The sequence below is a fragment of the Procambarus clarkii genome, chromosome 78 (genome assembly GCF_040958095.1).
Source record: "Procambarus clarkii isolate CNS0578487 chromosome 78, FALCON_Pclarkii_2.0, whole genome shotgun sequence".
Lineage (NCBI taxonomy): Eukaryota > Metazoa > Arthropoda > Malacostraca > Decapoda > Cambaridae > Procambarus > Procambarus clarkii.
The window spans coordinates 25,907,492-25,927,453 of record NC_091227.1 but is presented as its reverse complement, the minus strand read 5'-3'; positions in this window follow the sequence as shown (position 1 = coordinate 25,927,453).

Genomic DNA, 19,962 nt, shown 5'->3' with positions numbered 1-19,962 from the left:
CCGTTGGTGTATGTCTCACAGAAGGGGACCGTTGGGTTATGTCTCACACAACGGGACCGTTGGTGTATGTCTCACACAAGGCCACCGCTGGTGTATGTCTCACACAAGGCGACTATTAGTGTATTTCTCACACAAGGGGACCGTTGGTGTATGTCTCACACAAGGTGACCGTTGGTGTATGTCTCACACAAGGTGACCGTTGGTGTATATCTCACATAAGGTGACCGTTGGTGTATGTCTCACACAAGGCCACCGTTGGTGTATGTCACACACAAGGCCACCGTTGGTGTATGTCTCACACAAGGCCACCGTTGGTGTATGTCTCACACAAGGTGACCGTTGGTGTATGTCTCACACAAGGCGACGGTTGGTGTATGTCTCACACAAGGTGACGGTTGGTGTATGTCTCACACAAGGTGACCGTTGGTGTATGTCTCACACAAGGTGACCGTTGGTGTATGTCTCACACAAGGTAACCGTTGGTGTATGTCTCACACAAAGTGACCGTTGGTGTATGTCTCACACAAGGTGACCGTTGGTGTATATCTCACACAAGGTGACCGTTGGTGTATGTCTCACACAAGGTGACCGTTGGTGTATGTCTCACACAAGGTGACCGTTGGTGTATGTCTCACACAAGGTGACCGTTGGTTTATGTCTCACACAAGGTGACGGTTGGTGTATGTCTCACACAAGGTGACCGTTGGTGTATGTCTCACACAAAATGACCGTTGGTGTATGTCTCACACAAGGTGACCGTTGGTGTATATCTCACACAAGGTGACCGTTGGTGTATGTCTCACACAAGGTGACCGTTGGTGTATGTCTCACACAAGGTGACCGTTGGTGTATGTCTCACACATGGGGACCGTTGGTGTATGTCTCACACAAGGTGACCGTTGGTGTATGTCTCACACAAAGTGACCGTTGGTGTATGTCTCACACAAGGCCACCGTTGGTGTATGTCTCACACAAGGGGACCGTTGGTGTATGTTTCACACAAGGGGACCATTAGTGTATGTCTCACACAAGGTCACCTTTGGTGTATATCTCACGCAAGGGGACCGTTGGTGTATGTCTCACAAAAGGTGACCGTTGGTGTATGTCTCACACAAGGGGACGGTTGGTGTATGTCTCACACAAGGGGACCGTTGGTGTATGTCTCACACAAGGGGACCGTTGGTGTATGTCTCACACAAGGGGACCGTTGGTGTATGTCTCACACAAGGCCACCGTTGGTGTATGTCTCACACAAGGTGACCGTTGGGGTATGTCTCACACAAGGCCACCGTTTGTGTATGTCTCACACAAGGTGACTTTTGGTGTATGTCTCACACAAGGCCACCGTTGGTGTATGTCTCACACAAGGCGACCGTTAGTGTATTTCTCACACAAGGGGACCGTTGTTGTATGTCTCACACAAGGCCACCGTTGGAGTATGTCTCACACAAGGGGACCGTTGGTGTATGTCTCACACAAGGGGACCGTTGGGGTATGCCTCACACAAGGGGACCGTTGGTGTATGTCTCACACAAGGGGACCTTTGGGGTGTGTCTCACACAAGGGGACCGTTGGTGTATGTCTCACACAAGGGGACCGTTGGGGTATGCCTCACACAAGGACACCGTTGGTGTATGTCTCACACAAGGGGACCGTTCGTGTATGTCTCACACAAGGGGACCGTTGGGGTGTGTCTCACACAAGGCCACCGTTGGTGTATGTCTCACAGAAGGGGACCGTTGGGTTATGTCTCACACAACGGGACCGTTGGTGTATGTCTCACACAAGGCCACCGCTGGTGTATGTCTCACACAAGGCGACTATTAGTGTATTTCTCACACAAAGGGACCGTTGGTGTATGTCTCACACAAGGTGACCGTTGGTGTATGTCTCACACAAGGTGACCGTTGGTGTATATCTCACATAAGGTGACCGTTGGTGTATGTCTCACACAAGGCCACCGTTGGTGTATGTCACACACAAGGCCACCGTTGGTGTATGTCTCACACAAGGCCACCGTTGGTGTATGTCTCACACATGGGGACCGTTGGTGTATATCTCACACAAGAGGACCGTTAGTGAATGTCTCACACAAGGTGACCGTTGGTGTATGTCTCGCACAAGGTGGCCGTTGGTGTATGTCTCACACAAGGAGACCATTGGTGTATGTCTCACACAAGGCGACCATTGGTGTATGTCTCACACAAGGTGACCGTTGGTGTATATCTCTCACAAGGGGACCGTTTGTGTATGTCTGACAGAAGGCGACCGTTGGTGTATATCTCACACAAGGGGACCGTTGGTGTATGTCTCACACAAGGTGACCGTTGCTGTATGTCTCACACAAGGAAACCGTTGGTGTATGTCTCACACAAGGGGACTGTTGGTGTATGTCTCACAAAAGGCCACCGTTGGTGTATGTCTCACACAAGGTGATTTTTGGTGTATGTCTCACACAAGGCCACCGTTGGTGTATGTCTCACACAAGGCCACCGTTGGTGTATGTCTCACACAAGTTGACCGTTGGTGTATGTCTCACACAAGGTGACCGTTGGTTTATGTCTCACACAAGGTGACCGTTGGTTTATGTCTCACACAAGGTGACGGTTGGTGTATGTCTCACACAAGGTGACCGTTGGTGTATGTCTCACACAAAATGACCGTTGGTGTATGTCTCACACAAGGTGACCGTTGGTGTATATCTCACACAAGGTGACCGTTGGTGTATGTCTCACACAAGGTGACCGTTGGTGTATGTCTCACACAAGGTGACCGTTGGTGTATGTCTCACACATGGGGACCGTTGGTGTATGTCTCACACAAGGTGACCGTTGGTGTATGTCTCACACAAAGTGACCGTTGGTGTATGTCTCACACAAGGTGACCGTTGGTGTATGTCTCACACAAGGTGACCGTTGGTGTATGTCTCACACAAGGTGACCGTTGGTTTATGTCTCACACAAGGTGACGGTTGGTGTATGTCTCACACAAGGTGACCGTTGGTGTATGTCTCACACAAAATGACCGTTGGTGTATGTCTCACACAAGGTGACCGTTGGTGTATATCTCACACAAGGTGACCGTTGGTGTATGTCTCACACAAGGTGACCGTTGGTGTATGTCTCACACAAGGTGATTTTTGGTGTAAGTCTCACACAAGGCCACCGTTGGTGTATGTCTCACACAAGGTGACCGTTGGTGTATGTCTCACACAAGGCGACGGTTGGTGTATGTCTCACACAAGGTGACGGTTGGTGTATGTCTCACACAAGGTGACCGTTGGTGTATGTCTCACACAAGGTGACCGTTGGTGTATGTCTCACACAAAGTGACCGTTGGTGTATGTCTCACACAAGGGGACCGTTGGTGTATGTTTCACACAAGGCCACCGTTGGTGTATGTCTCACACAAGGGGACCGTTGGTGTATGTCTCACCAAAGGTGACCGTTGGTGTATATCTCACACAAGGTGACCGTTGGTGTATGTCTCACACAAGGTGACCGATGGTGCATGTCTCACACAAGGTGACCGATGGTGTATGTTACACACAAGGTGACCGATGGTGCATGTCTCACACAAGGTGACCGTTGGTGTATGTCTCACACATGGTGACGGTTCGTGTATGTCTCACACAAGGCCACCGTTGGTGTATGTCTCACACAAGAGGACCGTTGGTGTATGTCTCACACAAGGCCACCGTTGGTGTATGTCTCACACAAGGCCACCGTTGGTGTATGTCTCACACAAGGTGACCGTTGGTGTATGTCTCACACAAGGTGACGGTTGGTGTATGTCTCACACAAGGTGACGGTTGGTGTATGTCTCACACAAGGCAACCGTTGGTGTATGTCTCACACAAGGCAACCGTTGGTGTATGTCTCACACAAGGCAACCGTTGGTGTATGTCTCACACAAGGCCACCGTTGGTGTATGTCTCACACAAGGTGACGGTTGGTGTATGTCTCACACAAGGCAACCGTTGGTGTATGTCTCACACAAGGCAACCGTTGGTGTATGTCTCACACAAGGTGACCGTTGGTGTATGTCTCACACAAGGCAACCTTTGGTGTATGTCTCACACAAGGCAACCGTTGGTGTATGTCTCACACAAGGCAACCGTTGGTGTATGTCTCACACAAGGTGACCGTTGGTGTATGTCTCACACAAGGTGACCGTTGGTGTGTGACTCACACAAGGTGACCGTTGGTGTATGTCTCACACAAGGCAACCGTTGGTGTATGTCTCACACAAGGCAACCGTTGGTGTATGTCTCACACAAGGTGACCGTTGGTGTATGTCTCACACAAGGCAACCGTTGGTGTATGTCTCACACAAGGCAACCGTTGGTGTATGTCTCACACAAGGTGACCGTTGGTGTATGTCTCACACAAGGCAACCGTTGGTGTATGTCTCACACAAGGGGACCGTTGGTGTATGGCACACACGAGGCCACCGTTGGTGTATGTGTCACACAAGGGGACCGTTGGTGTATGTCTCACACAAGGGGACCGTTGGAGTATGTCTCACACAAGGCCACCGTTGGTGTATGTCACACACAAGGCCACCGTTGGTGTATGTCTCACACAAGGTGACCGTTGGTGTATGTCTCACACAAGGCCACAGTTGGTGTATGTCACACACAAGGCCACCGTTGGTGTATGTCTCACACAAGGTGACCGTTGGTGTATATCTCACATAAGGTGACTGTTGGTGTATGTCTCACACAAGGCCACCGTTGGTGTATGTCACAGACAAGGCCACCGTTGGTGTATGTCTCACACAAGGGGACCGTTGGTGTATGTCTCACACAAGGCCACCGTTGTTGTATGTCTCACACAAGGCCAAGGTTGGTGTATGTCTCACACAAGGTGACCGTTGGTGTATGTCTCACACAAGGTGACCGTTGGTGTATGTCTCACACAAGGTGACCGTTGGTGTATGTCTCACACAAGGCCACCGTTGGTGTATGTCTCACACAAGGGGACCGTTGGTGTATGTCTCACACAAGGGGACCGTTGGTGTATGTCTCACACAAGGGGACTGTTGGTATATGTCTCACACAAGGGGACCATTAGTGTATGTCTCACACAAAGCCACCGTTGGTGTATGTCTCACACAAGGGGACCGTTGGTGTATTTCACACACAAGGCCACCGTTGGTGTATGTCTCACACAAGGTGACCGTTGGTGTATGTCTCACACAAGGAGACCGTTGGTGTATTTCTCACACAAGGTGACCGTTGATGTATGTCTCACACAAGGTGACCGTTGATGTATGTCTCACACAAGGGGATCATTGGTGTAGGTCTCACACAAGGCCACCGTTGGTGTATGTCTCACACAAGGTGACCGTTGGTGTATGTCTCACACAAGGTGACCATTGGTGAATGTCTCACACAAGGGGACCGTTAGTGTATGTCTCACACAAGGTGAGCGTTGGTATATGTCTCACACAAGGTGACAGTTGGTGTATGTCTCACACAAGGTGAACGTTGGTGTATGTTTCACACAAGGTGACCGTTGGTGTATGACTCACACAAGGTGACCGTTGGTGTATGTCTCACACAAGGCGACCGTTGGGGTATGTCTCACACAAAGCCACCGTTGGTGTATGTCTCACAAAAGGTGACCGTTGGTGTATGTCTCACACAAGGTGACGGTTGGTGTATGTCTCACACAAGGCCACCGTTGGTGTATGTCTCACACAAGGTGACCGTTGGTGTATGACTCACACAAGGCCCCGTCGGTGTATGTCTCACACAAGGGGACCGTTGGTGTATGTCTCACACAAGGGGACCGTTGGTGTATGTTTCACACAAGGGGACCATTAGTGTATGTCTCACGCAAGGTCACCTTTGGTGTATATCTCACACAAGGTGACCGTTGGTGTATGTCTCACAAAAGGTGACCGTTGGTGTATGTCTCACACAAGGGGACCGTTGGTGTATGTCTCACACAAGGGAACCGTTGGTGTATGTCTCACACAAGGGGACCGTTGGTGTATGTCTCACACAAGGCCACCGTTGGTGTATGTCTCACACAAGGTGACCGTTGGGGTATGTCTCACACAAGGCCACCGTTGGCGAATGTCTCACACAAGGGGACCGTTGGTGTATGTCTCACACAAGGTGACCGTTGGTGTATGTCTCACACAAGGTGACCGTTGGGGTATGTCTCACACAAGGCCACCGTTTGTGTATGTCTCACACAAGGTGACTTTTGGTTTATGTCTCACACAAGGCCACCGTTGGTGTGTCTCACACAAGGCGACCGTTAGTGTATGTCTCACACAAGGGGACCGTTGGTGTATGTCTCACACAAGGTGACCGTTGGTGTATGTCTCACACAAGGAGACCGTTGGTGTATTTCTCACACAAGGTGACCGTTGATGTATGTCTCAACCAAGGTGACCGTTGATGTATGTCTCACACAAGGGGATCATTGGTGTAGGTCTCACACAAGGCCACCGTTGGTGTATGTCTCACACAAGGTGACCGTTGGTGTATGTCTCACACAAGGTGACTTTTGGTGTATGTCTCACACAAGGCCACCGTTGGTGTATGTCTCACACAAGGCGACCGTTAGTGTATGTCTCACACAAGGTGACCGTTGGTGTATGTCTCACACAAGGTGACCATTGGTGAATGTCTCACACAAGGGGACCGTTAGTGTATGTCTCACACAAGGTGAGCGTTGGTATATGTCTCACACAAGGTGACAGTTGGTGTATGTCTCACACAAGGTGAACGTTGGTGTATGTTTCACACAAGGTGACCGTTGGTGTATGACTCACACAAGGTGACCGTTGGTGTATGTCTCACACAAGGCGACCGTTGGGGTATGTCTCACACAAAGCCACCGTTGGTGTATGTCTCACAAAAGGTGACCGTTGGTGTATGTCTCACACAAGGTGACGGTTGGTGTATGTCTCACACAAGGCCACCGTTGGTGTATGTCTCACACAAGGTGACCGTTGGTGTATGACTCACACAAGGCCCCGTCGGTGTATGTCTCACACAAGGGGACCGTTGGTGTATGTCTCACACAAGGGGACCGTTGGTGTATGTTTCACACAAGGGGACCATTAGTGTATGTCTCACGCAAGGTCACCTTTGGTGTATATCTCACACAAGGTGACCGTTGGTGTATGTCTCACAAAAGGTGACCGTTGGTGTATGTCTCACACAAGGGGACCGTTGGTGTATGTCTCACACAAGGGAACCGTTGGTGTATGTCTCACACAAGGGGACCGTTGGTGTATGTCTCACACAAGGCCACCGTTGGTGTATGTCTCACACAAGGTGACCGTTGGGGTATGTCTCACACAAGGCCACCGTTGGCGAATGTCTCACACAAGGGGACCGTTGGTGTATGTCTCACACAAGGTGACCGTTGGTGTATGTCTCACACAAGGTGACCGTTGGGGTATGTCTCACACAAGGCCACCGTTTGTGTATGTCTCACACAAGGTGACTTTTGGTGTATGTCTCACACAAGGCCACCGTTGGTGTGTCTCACACAAGGCGACCGTTAGTGTATGTCTCACACAAGGGGACCGTTGGTGTATGTCTCACACAAGGTGACCGTTGGTGTATGTCTCACACAAGGAGACCGTTGGTGTATTTCTCACACAAGGTGACCGTTGATGTATGTCTCAACCAAGGTGACCGTTGATGTATGTCTCACACAAGGGGATCATTGGTGTAGGTCTCACACAAGGCCACCGTTGGTGTATGTCTCACACAAGGTGACCGTTGGTGTATGTCTCACACAAGGTGACTTTTGGTGTATGTCTCACACAAGGCCACCGTTGGTGTATGTCTCACACAAGGCGACCGTTAGTGTATGTCTCACACAAGGGGACCGTTGGTGTATGTCTCACACAAGGCCACCGTTGGAGTATGTCTCACACAAGGGGACCGTTGGTGTATGTCTCACACAAGGGGACCGTTGGGGTATGCCTCACACAAGGGGACCGTTAGTGTATGTCTCACACAAGGCCACCGTTGGTGTATGTCTCACACAAAGCTACCGTTGGTGTATGTCTCACACAAGGGGACCATTCGTGTATGTCTCACACAAGGGGACCGTTGGGGTGTGTCTCACACAAGGCCACCGTTGGTGTATGTCTCACACAAGGGGACCGTTGGGTTATGTCTCACACAACGGGACCGTTGGTGTATGTCTCACACAAGGCCACCACTGGTGTATGTCTCACACAAGGCGACCGTTAGTGTATTTCTCACACAAGGGGACCGTTGGTGTATGTCTCACACAAGGGGACCATTGGTGTATGTCTCACACAAGGGGGCCGTTGGTGTATGTCTCACACAAGGGGACCGTTGGTGTATGTCTCACACGAGGCCACCGTTGGTGAATGTCTCACACAAGGGGACCGTTGGTGTATGTCTCACACAAGGTGACCGTTGGTGTATGTCTCAGTTACGAACCCGGATCCAGCGTCCGAGCCCGGAGCAGTGACGACCGCGCCATCTGTGGGTCAGCTCCCGAAACCCCCTCCAAACGAACGACGACACCTGGTGAGGACGACGTGTACTGGCCTCGAGGGCCAGTTTCCAGTCTGGTTCAGCGCTCAACACAGCCGCTGTTGACCTCTGGTGAGGTGGTGCTCAGACACCAGCGCCATCTATGGAGTGGATAGGTGGGCGTTTGTGTCTGAGCCTGTAAGTGAGGTGTTTTAGTGTCCCTGTTATTGATGACGTGTCTGCTTACAGAGTCGACCTGGGACTGCTGTGATGGAAGTTGAGTCAGTCTACCCAAGGCAGCCGTCCCCATACCTTGTGCTTTGCTGCAGCAGCTGTGAGTCGGCTCCCGGATGAACACTGTGGTGTTACCCTGCCAGTGAAGTGGCAGTTGAAAGGATCGTCGTACCCGGGACCGACTGCTGGAGACGATTAACCACTGGGGTGTTGAGGACAGGAGAGTGATTTGTGGTATCACACGAGGCTCCTGACTAGGGCGCTACCCTAGTATCGCTCGTGGAGTGGCCTGACCAGCGTTGCTGATCCGGAACCTGCCAGCAGACCTGCTGGACTTGTGGTTGACGGCCTCCACGGCGGTGCCCCCAGTGGAACTGTGTTTTGGCTGGCCTGTGTCAGGGGTAGACTCAGCTTGATCGAAGGATTCGTCAAGAGATCACAAAAGCACCGAGAGCTTGGATCCAGAGTCTTCAGGAGAAGACGATTGTGTAATTAATTCCCCTGTGTAGTGTTAATACCCCTCCCCCTGTGTACTCTTTTTATATATTATTTATTGGTGATGGAAACAATTATAATCTTAAGTTCTTAACTATATTTCCCTTCCCCTTTAAGTTACTTGCGTCACGGATCTCATCCCTTGAAAGCCACTACTGGCTTGGGGCCGGATACAACTTCCTCTAATAACATCAGAGTACGAACTCAGTTGCGACCCGAGAGGGCCGTAACATAATTGGCATCCCCAGCGGGATCCGTCCCCTTGTTAAGTATGCTTGACAGGGGTGGTGAAGTGGCGTAATCCCTGTATATAATTCCCCCTGTGTGTGACGTTATACGTCCTGTGCGGTGCTCAAGAGTGACTAAGTGCGATATTGTGCAGTGCGGTGCTCACTGTGATTAAGCGATTAAGTGCAATATGGTGTAGTGCGGTGCTCGTCGTAATTAAGTGCAATATTGTAGAACGAAGTGTTCGCTTGGATTCAGTGCAATATTGTGTAGTGCGGCGCCCGAAGTAATTACGTGCAATATTGGCAAGTGAGGTGCCAGGTGCGATAAAGTGCAATATTGGCGTAGAACAGTACTCGGTGCGTTAAGTGCTAACGTGAAAGCGGTGTGTTAAGTGCTAGTTAAGAGTTCCATCTGTGACAACGGCAGAAAAAGCTACCATCGATGATCTGGACGATGTTCAGGCTTTTCTGAACAGAGAAGACTGTCTTGCCAGATTAAAATATCTGAGCAAACCAGAGCTTGTACTAGTGAGCGCCTACCTGGAGATCAAGATCCGTGCCAGTGATTCCCGTGTGGAGATCAGTCCAAGGTTCACCGGCACTTGAAGGCAGAGGAGAAACAGGAAGGCTAGACTCCTAGTATAAAGGAAGGTGAGGAAATAGCTTCCACGGAAAAGGAAGATAAGGGCAGTGACATTGACAGTGATGCAGGTGAGCTTAATATTAGCTTTCTTACAGTCAAATTGCGTGCCCTAGAGATAAATCGTGAGATAGAATGGAAGAAATTAGAAATGGAACGAGAATTAAAAGAAAAGGAATTGGCGATGAGGCGTTTAGAATTAGAAAGATAAGAAAGAAGAGAAGAACGAGAGAGAGAAGAGAAACGAGAGAGAGAAGAACGAGAAAGAGAAGAGAGACGAGAGAGAGAAGAACGAGAAAGAGAAAGAGAAGAACGAGAAAGAGAGAGAGAAGAGCGAGAAAGGGAAGAGAAACAGCGAGAGAGAGAAGAAAAAGAAAGACAGAGACAACATGAACTAGAAGTATTGCGATTAGGGGGTGGTCGGAGGCTAACAACGGACACCAGCGGTTTCGATCCGGTAAGAAACATCAAAATGGTCCCCAAATTCAATGAGAGGGAAGTTTCGAAGTTCTTTGCAGCCTTCGAGAAATTCGCTGCCTCTTTGGAGTGGCCAAGGGAGAATTGGGCCATCATGATACAGTCTTGACTGGGAAGGCCCAAATCGCTTACTCCACGTTATCCCTTGACGACTCCGGCGATTATGACAAGGTGAAGAAGGTTGTGCTCATGGCGTACCAATTGGTACCTGAGGCTTACAGGCAGAAGTTCAGGAACCTGAAGAAGACCTCAGAGCACACCTTCACCGAATTCGCCACAATCAAGGAGCGACTTTTCCAAGAATGGTGTGCCTCTCGGAAGGTGGAGACCAAGGAAGACCTCGAGCAGCTCATACTGCTAGAGGACTTCAAGGATTGTTTGTCTGGAGACCTGAAGACGTATCTAGAGGAACAGCAGGTAGAGACCTTGAGTGCAGCAGCCACAATGGCTGAGGAATACATCCTGACTCATAGGCCGTCTGCTAAGTACGTCCCAAGGCATTACCAACGCCGGTTTGACAAACCTCAGGACGAAGAGGAGACCCCCGTCCCACGAAGCGCTAAGAAGACGCCCCCAAGTAGCCCCCGAAGGAAAAGTCCTAGCAGTCCGAAACACCGGAGTCCAAGGAGGAATGTGGTGTGCTGGACTTGTGGGCAGAAAGGGCATGTAGCTGCTATGTGCCGAGGCAGAAGAGGTGGCGGCGCACGTAGGGAGGTGATGATGATAAGCTGTGTTACACCACCAGCAGGAAGCCAGTCGACGACGACGCAGGAAGGACCAAGTTTGTTCGCCCCTCACACTTCAAGCGGGTATGTAACGAGTGATCATACTGGTAGATCTGTAGTAGTGCTCAGAGATAGTGGAGCAGCCCAGTCCCTGATCGTGAGAAGCTCGTTACCCGAGGGAGTAAGTGTGAACGGGAGACAACAGGTTGTCCTGGTTGGGTTTCCAAGGACGCGGTACATCGCCCCCTTAGTGCCGGTATATCTCGACTCGCCTTACTTCAGCGGCACATGTGCGTTGGCAGTAGTCGATACCCTCCCTGTGGCTGGGATTGACGTGGTACTAGCCAACGACTTGGTGACAGATTGGGGCATCAATCTTCCCAAGGTCGCGGACGAGTCAGCCAGAACAGCAAGGTCTGAGGTAACGACGGGCCGTGGTAATGTCCAGGTAAAGACAGACCCGGATTTAAGTAAGTTTAATTTGTCTTCTCCCCTACAGATTGAGAACGTTCTAGCAGTGTCTCCTGATTTTTCTCTCGACAAGGAACATGAGGTTACGATGGTAGAAGTACCTGAGCAAGAAGAGAGGCCTTGTGTGCAAGCAACCACGGATACCGAAGAGTCTGGAGTGAAGGCACCTGTGTACTTGCAGCCTGGCAAAGTACAATGTATGCTGAACCGGCCAGAGATTCCCCAGACGTCAGAGGTATGTGAGGTGTGTGCGAAAGGTCTAGTGCCCTCTTTGGTCCAAACCAGGCTAGTGGATGTAGCCGGCTATGGACATTACAGGCTCAGGAAGCTTATCCCTCAGCTAACCAACCGTTTCTTAGCGATATTTTGTTTTGTTCTCGTATGTGTTCTCTGTGTTCTCAGTAAGGATCAGTGGACGACCCGAAGGATGATGGCTCCCTTGAACATCGTGAAGAGATCCCAGGGATTAGAGACGTGCACTATGAGTGTTGCAGTCGAAGAAGGGACCTGGAAGGTGATGGTTGATACAGGAGGTACGAGATATGATAATGTGAGTGACTGTTTCCGACAGGTTGGCACCCCCCGCGTGACTGCTGAGCCTCAATGCAGCGTTATGTGGAACGTTGGTCGACCTGACGGTGGCAGAGCGAATGCCATCTGCGACGTACGAACAGCCCCGTTGGGACTAGGTGTGGACCTAGTAGAGTATGCTGTAAGTACTGTTTTACCCGCTGTCGCTGTCACTCTGAATTATCCGACCCCTGTATTCCAGGTGCCCGACTCCCTGAAGGACCGCCGGATCGGTACCAGAAATGCCGTCTGTGTCCAGCCATCATCGGTGCCACGACATAGGGAAGTGTCAAGTCGTCCCAGATCGTGTCCACACCGATCCTTACTTGAGAGATGTGAGATGATGCCCCTGCTTGACATCGCAGTGGAGATGTGGAAAATTACGTCAGGCAGGTCATCGCCTGCCATTTTAAAGTTCCCTTTGTGCCAGGGTTTCTCCTTAGTACAGTACTGTGGACGAGACAGCCTCGCCGTGCCAGTTTACAGTAATTGTGAGTCCATTTGGAGTTGTGTCGCCGTACTAATTTGGTTTGTTTCATTTTATAGAACCCCAAACCAAATTCTTTTTGGTGGGGAGGTGTTACGACCCCGGATCCAGCGTCCGAGCCGGAGCAGTGACGACCTCGCCATCTGTGGGTCAGCTCCCGAAACCCCGTCCAAACGAACGACGACACCTGGTGAGGGTGACGTGTACTGGCCTCGAGGGCCAGTTTCCAGTCTGGTTCAGCGCTCAACACAGCCGCTGTTGACCTCTGGTGAGGTGGTGCTCAGACACCAGCGCCATCTATGGAGTGGATAGGTGGGCGTTTGTGTCTGAGCCTGTAAGTGAGGTGTTTTAGTGTCCCTGTTATTGATGACGTGTCTGCTTACAGAGTCGACCTGGGACTGCTGTGATGGAAGTTGAGTCAGTCTACCCAAGGCAGCCGTCCCCATACCTTGTGCTTTGCTGCAGCAGCTGTGAGTCGGCTCCCGGATGAACACTGTGGTGTTACCCTGCCAGTGAAGTGGCAGTTGAAAGGATCGTCGTACCCGGGACCGACTGCTGGAGACGATTAACCACTGGGGTGTTGAGGACAGGAGAGTGATTTGTGGTATCACACGAGGCTCCTGACTAGGGCGCTACCCTAGTATCGCTCGTGGAGTGGCCTGACCAGTGTTGCTGATCCGGAACCTGCCAGCAGACCTGCTGGACTTGTGGTTGACGGCCTCCACGGCGGTGCCCCCAGTGTGGAACTGTGTTTTGGCTGGCCTGTGTCAGGGGTAGACTCAGCTTGATCGAAGGATTCGTCAAGAGATAACGAAAGCACCGAGAGCTTGGATCCAGAGTCTTCAGGAGAAGACGATTGTGTAATTAATTCCCCTGTGTAGTGTTAATACCCCTCCCCCTGTGTACTCTTTTTATATATTATTTATTGGTGATGGAAACAATTATAATCTTAAGTTCTTAACTTTATTTCCCTTCCCCTTTAGGTTACTTGCGTCACGGATCTCATCCCTTGAAAGCCACTACTGGCTTGGGGCCGGATACAACTTCCTCTAATAACATCAGAGTACGAACTCAGTTGCGACCCGACAGGGCCGTAACAGTCTCACACAAGGACTCCGTTGGTGTATGTCACACACAAGGCCACCGTTGGTGTATGTCTCACACAAGGTGACCGTTGGTGTATATCTCACATAGGGTGACCGTTGGTGTATGTCTCACACAAGGCCACCGTTGGTGTATGTCACACACAAGGCCACCGTTGGTGTATGTCTCACACAAGGCCACCGTTGGTGTATGTCACACAAAATGACCGTTGGTGTATGTTTTACACAAGGTGACCGTTGGTGTATGTCTCACACAAGGTGACCGTTGGTGTATGTCTCACACAAGGTGACCGTTGGTGTATGTCTCACACAAGGTGACCGTTGGTGTATATCTCACACAAGGTGACCGTTGATGTATGTCTCACACAAGGTGACCGTTGGTGTATGTCTCACACAAGGGGATCATTGGTGTATGTCTCACACAAGGTGACCATTCGTGAATGTCTCACACAAGGAGACCGTTGGTGTATGTCTCACACAAGGTGACCGTTGGTGTATGTCTCACACAAGGCGACCGTTGGGGTATGTCTCACACAAAGCCACCGTTGGTGTATGTCTCACAAAAGGTGATAGTTGGTGTATGTCTCACACAAGGTGACGGTTGGTGTATTTCTCACACAAGGCCACCGTTGGTGTATGTCTCACACAAGGCCACCGTTGGTGTATGTCTCACACAAGGGGACCGTTGGTGTATGTTTCACACAAGGGGACCATTAGTGTATGTCTCACACAAGGGGACCGTTGGGGTATGCCTCACACAAGGACACCGTTGGTGTATGTCTCACACAAGGGGACCGTTCGTGTATGTCTCACAAAAGGCCACCGTTGGAGTATGTCTCACACAAGGGGACCGTTGGTGTATGTCTCACACAAGGGGACCGTTGGGGTATGCCTCACACAAGGGGACCGTTGGTGTATGTCTCACACAAGGGGACCTTTGGGGTGTGTCTCACCCAAGGGGACCGTTGGTGTATGTCTCACACAAGGGGACCGTTGGGGTATGCCTCACACAAGGACACCGTTGGTGTATGTCTCACACAAGGGGACCGTTCGTGTATGTCTCACACAAGGGGACCGTTGGGGTGTGTCTCACACAAGGGGACCGTTGGTGTATGTCTCACAAAAGGTGACCGTTGGTGTATGTCTCACACAAGGGGACGGTTGGTGTATGTCTCACACAAGGGGACCGTTGGTGTATGTCTCACACAAGGGGACCGTTGGTGTATGTCTCACACAAGGGGACCGTTGGTGTATGTCTCACACAAGGCCACCGTTGGTGTATGTCTCACACAAGGTGACCGTTGGGGTATGTCTCACACAAGGCCACCGTTTGTGTATGTCTCACACAAGGTGACTTTTGGTGTATGTCTCACACAAGGCCACCGTTGGTGTATGTCTCACACAAGGCGACCGTTAGTGTATTTCTCACACAAGGGGACCGTTGTTGTATGTCTCACACAAGGCCACCGTTGGAGTATGTCTCACACAAGGGGACCGTTGGTGTATGTCTCACACAAGGGGACCGTTGGGGTATGCCTCACACAAGGGGACCGTTGGTGTATGTCTCACACAAGGGGACCTTTGGGGTGTGTCTCACCCAAGGGGACCGTTGGTGTATGTCTCACACAAGGGGACCGTTGGGGTATGCCTCACACAAGGACACCGTTGGTGTATGTCTCACACAAGGGGACCGTTCGTGTATGTCTCACACAAGGGGACCGTTGGGGTGTGTCTCACACAAGGCCACCGTTGGTGTATGTCTCACAGAAGGGGACCGTTGGGTTATGTCTCACACAACGGGACCGCTGGTGTATGTCTCACACAAGGCCACCGCTGGTGTATGTCTCACACAAGGCGACTATTAGTGTATTTCTCACACAAGGGGACCGTTGGTGTATGTCTCACACAAGGTGACCGTTGGTGTATGTCTCACACAAGGTGACCGTTGGTGTATTTCTCACATAAGGTGACCGTTGGTGTATGTCTCACACAAGGCCACCGTTGGTGTATGTCACACACAAGGCCACCGTTGGTGTATGTCTCACACAAGGCCACCGTTGGTGTATGTCTCACACATGGGGACCGTTGGTGTATGTCTCGCACAAGGTCGCCGTTGGTGTATGTCTCACACAAGGAGACCATTGGTGTATGTCTCACACAAGGCGACCATTGGTGTATGTCTCACACAAGGTGACCGTTGGTGTATATCTCTCACAAGGGGACCGTTTGTGTATGTCTGACAGAAGGCGACCGTTGGTGTATATCTCACACAAGGGGACCGTTGGTGTATGTGTCACACAAGGTGACCGTTGCTGTATGTCTCACACAAGGAAACCGTTGGTGTATATGTCACACAAGGCCACCGTTGGTGTATGTCTCACACAAGGGGACTGTTGGTGTATGTCTCACAAAAGGCCACCGTTGGTGTATGTCTCACACAAGGTGATTTTTGGTGTATGTCTCACACAAGGCCACCGTTGGTGTATGTCTCACACAAGGTGACCGTTGGTGTATGTCTCACACAAGGCGACGGTTGGTGTATGTCTCACACAAGGTGACGGTTGGTGTATGTCTCACACAAGGTGACCGTTGGTGTATGTCTCACACAAGGTGACCGTTGGTGTATGTCTCACACAAGGTAACCGTTGGTGTATGTCTCACACAAAGTGACCGTTGGTGTATGTCTCACACAAGGTGACCGTTGGTGTATATCTCACACAAGGTGACCGTTGGTGTATGTCTCACACAAGGTGACCGTTGGTGTATGTCTCACACAAGGTGACCGTTGGTGTATGTCTCACACAAGGTGACCGTTGGTTTATGTCTCACACAAGGTGACGGTTGGTGTATGTCTCACACAAGGTGACCGTTGGTGTATGTCTCACACAAAATGACCGTTGGTGTATGTCTCACACAAGGTGACCGTTGGTGTATATCTCACACAAGGTGACCGTTGGTGTATGTCTCACACAAGGTGACCGTTGGTGTATGTCTCACACAAGGTGACCGTTGGTGTATGTCTCACACATGGGGACCGTTGGTGTATGTCTCACACAAGGTGACCGTTGGTGTATGTCTCACACAAAGTGACCGTTGGTGTATGTCTCACACAAGGTGGCCGTTGGTGTATTTCTCACACAAGGTGACCGTTGGTGTATGTCTCACACAAGGTGACCGTTGGTGTATGTCTCACACAAGGAAACCGTTGGTGTATATGTCACACAAGGCCACCGTTGGTGTATGTCTCACACAAGGGGACTGTTGGTGTATGTCTCACAAAAGGCCACCGTTGGTGTATGTCTCACACAAGGTGATTTTTGGTGTATGTCTCACACAAGGCCACCGTTGGTGTATGTCTCACACAAGGTGACCGTTGGTGTATGTCTCACACAAGGCGACGGTTGGTGTATGTCTCACACAAGGTGACGGTTGGTGTATGTCTCACACAAGGTGACCGTTGGTGTATGTCTCACACAAGGTGACCGTGGTGTCACACACCACTCTCCACCACTGCCACACACCACTCTCCACCACTGACCCTCACAACACTCCACCACTGCCATTCACCACTCTCCACCACTGCCACACACCACTCTCCACCATTGCCACACACCACTCTCCACCATTGCCACACACCACTCCCCACCACTGCCCCTCACAACTCTCCACCACTGCCACACACCACTCTCCATCACTGCCACACACCACTCTCCACCATTGCCACACACCACTCTCCACCACTGTCACACACTACTCTCCACCACTGTCACACACCACTCTCCACCACTGCCACACACCACTCTCCACCACTGCCACACTCCACTCTCCACCACTGCCACACACCACTCTCCACCACTGCCACACACCACTCTCCACCACTGCCACTCTTCACCACTGTCACACACTACTCTCCACCACTGCCACACAGCACTCTCCACCACTGTCACACACTACTCTCCACCACTGCCACTCACCACTCTCCACCACTGTCACACACTACTCTCCACCACTGTTTCACGTCACTCTCCACCACACTCACACACCACTCTACACCACTGTCACACACCACTCTACACCACTGTCACACACCACTCTCCACCACTGCCACACTCCACTCTCCACCACTGCCACACTCCACTCTCCACCACTGTCACACACCACTCTCCTCCACTGTGTGACGGTAACGCGTTGGTGTTCGGCTGTTTAAGGCTAGGGGTATGGCCTCGTCACATAGTTATAAAAAAAAATAGAAAAAACTGGAACTTCGTCTGTGGTAAGGTAAGGAGAAGACACACAAAACACAAGTAAACTTTAACAATGAAATTTTAATTACGTTAAATAAATCAAAACATGAAAATAATGCACAAACAAATTCTTATAATAAAATCAATGAATCAAAATAATAAGAATACTTAAATGACAAAATGAAAAGTTACGTTAAGGCAAAATAACAAGAAGTGCAATACAACAGTAAGTGGGAGGTGCTGGAATATTGGCTTAAAGCCACCACCTCTCTCAGTACACGCTAACGTCTAGCTGGGAGGAGTGCTGGCTACGAAAGCACGGAACATTCTGAAGACTGATGTTGGGGCGACCCCAGACATCAGGTAGTATTGGGGGGCGAGTGCAGGTGCAGCCAGACCGGCGACCAATCAGCGGAGCCGTAGCGATCAACGGGTAGTTTGGTGATTTGGGTCCGAACAGGTGGCGGGCTGCATACGTTTCTGCTCACCCTGGCAAGCCTTGCTGGTGCTGGTGTTGTTGTCGGACATTTCTTCCATAGTCTTTTATATAGTTGTGAAGACGTAATTATGAAGGGAAGAGCAGGCTCAATCTCTTGAAGGAGATTATCGTCACAACTCTCCCCCGAAGCCTGCGGTTCTGGAAGAAGTACGTCGTTATGTGGTGGAGTAATGGATGGAGTTGCTTCTACTTCATAAACTCTGGAGAGATCATGGGCTAAGATGTTGTCAGACTCTTGGTATAGCGTGTCTCCAGGTTGAATTTCTGCAGTTAGCAAGCCCATAGTAGAAGATGTTGAGACGAGAAGTGGGCGTGCTGCAGGAGGTGTAGGGTGGTGTGGTCCGTATTGATGGTGGACCGAGCACTTTTCAGGTGTGGAGTGAAGTGCTGAAGCTTCAGGATGAGGAAGAGTAGCTCCTTGCCAATTGTTCCGTAGATCCTTGTAGCAGTAGTCGCTGACAGGTGTATTCTTCTCGCCTCGTTGCTGCATCACGACACCACCCACGTCGGTACCATTGGCGTCGACATGGAGGATGAAGGGCTTATCTGACGAGGTGAGAGTGGAATTAGAAGAGGGCATAGGAGCACGATTATTATCCTGAAAGCATTTGGGAAGATCATTAAGGATTTTGGAATTAGAAAGCGCCGACTCCTTGTCAGTGCTTTCGGGAGAAGAAGCCGGGATGGTCTCACTGTGGATGTAGGGTTCTGTGAAGGTAGAACAATTAATCAAGACAGTGGGAGGAGTACCATTATATTGCTTCAGGAGGTTGACGTGGCACAGCTGGGTCTTCCGCCGCCTATCTGGAGTCTCGATGACGTATGTGTTGTTGCTTCTGCACTCTTTGACGCAGTAGGGTCCTGAAAATCTGTTTTGTAAAGGTGAACCTGGGATAGGGAAATAAGCAAGGACGAAGTCTCCCGGCTTGAATTTTCTTACTTTGCTGGTCTGGTTGTAATGAGTCTTCATTCTCACCTGGGCTTTCAATAGATTATCATGGGCAAAGCGGTGGACTCTCTCTAGAATGTGTTGAAGGTTTTGAAGAAACTGGGGCACATTCTGATGCTCACTGAAGGTGGCATCTCTGAGAGAGTCTTTGAAAGCCTTAAGGGGAGTACGGCACTTACGGCCGTAGAGCATCTCATAAGGAGATACTCCTAGGGACTCATTGGGGAGACTTCTGAAAATACACATTATTAGGTCAATCTGCTTATCCCAATCCTTCGAGGTTTCACTACAAAACTTTTTCAAGAGTGCTTTGATGGTCTGATGACTACGTTCAAGAGAACCCTGTGAAGCAG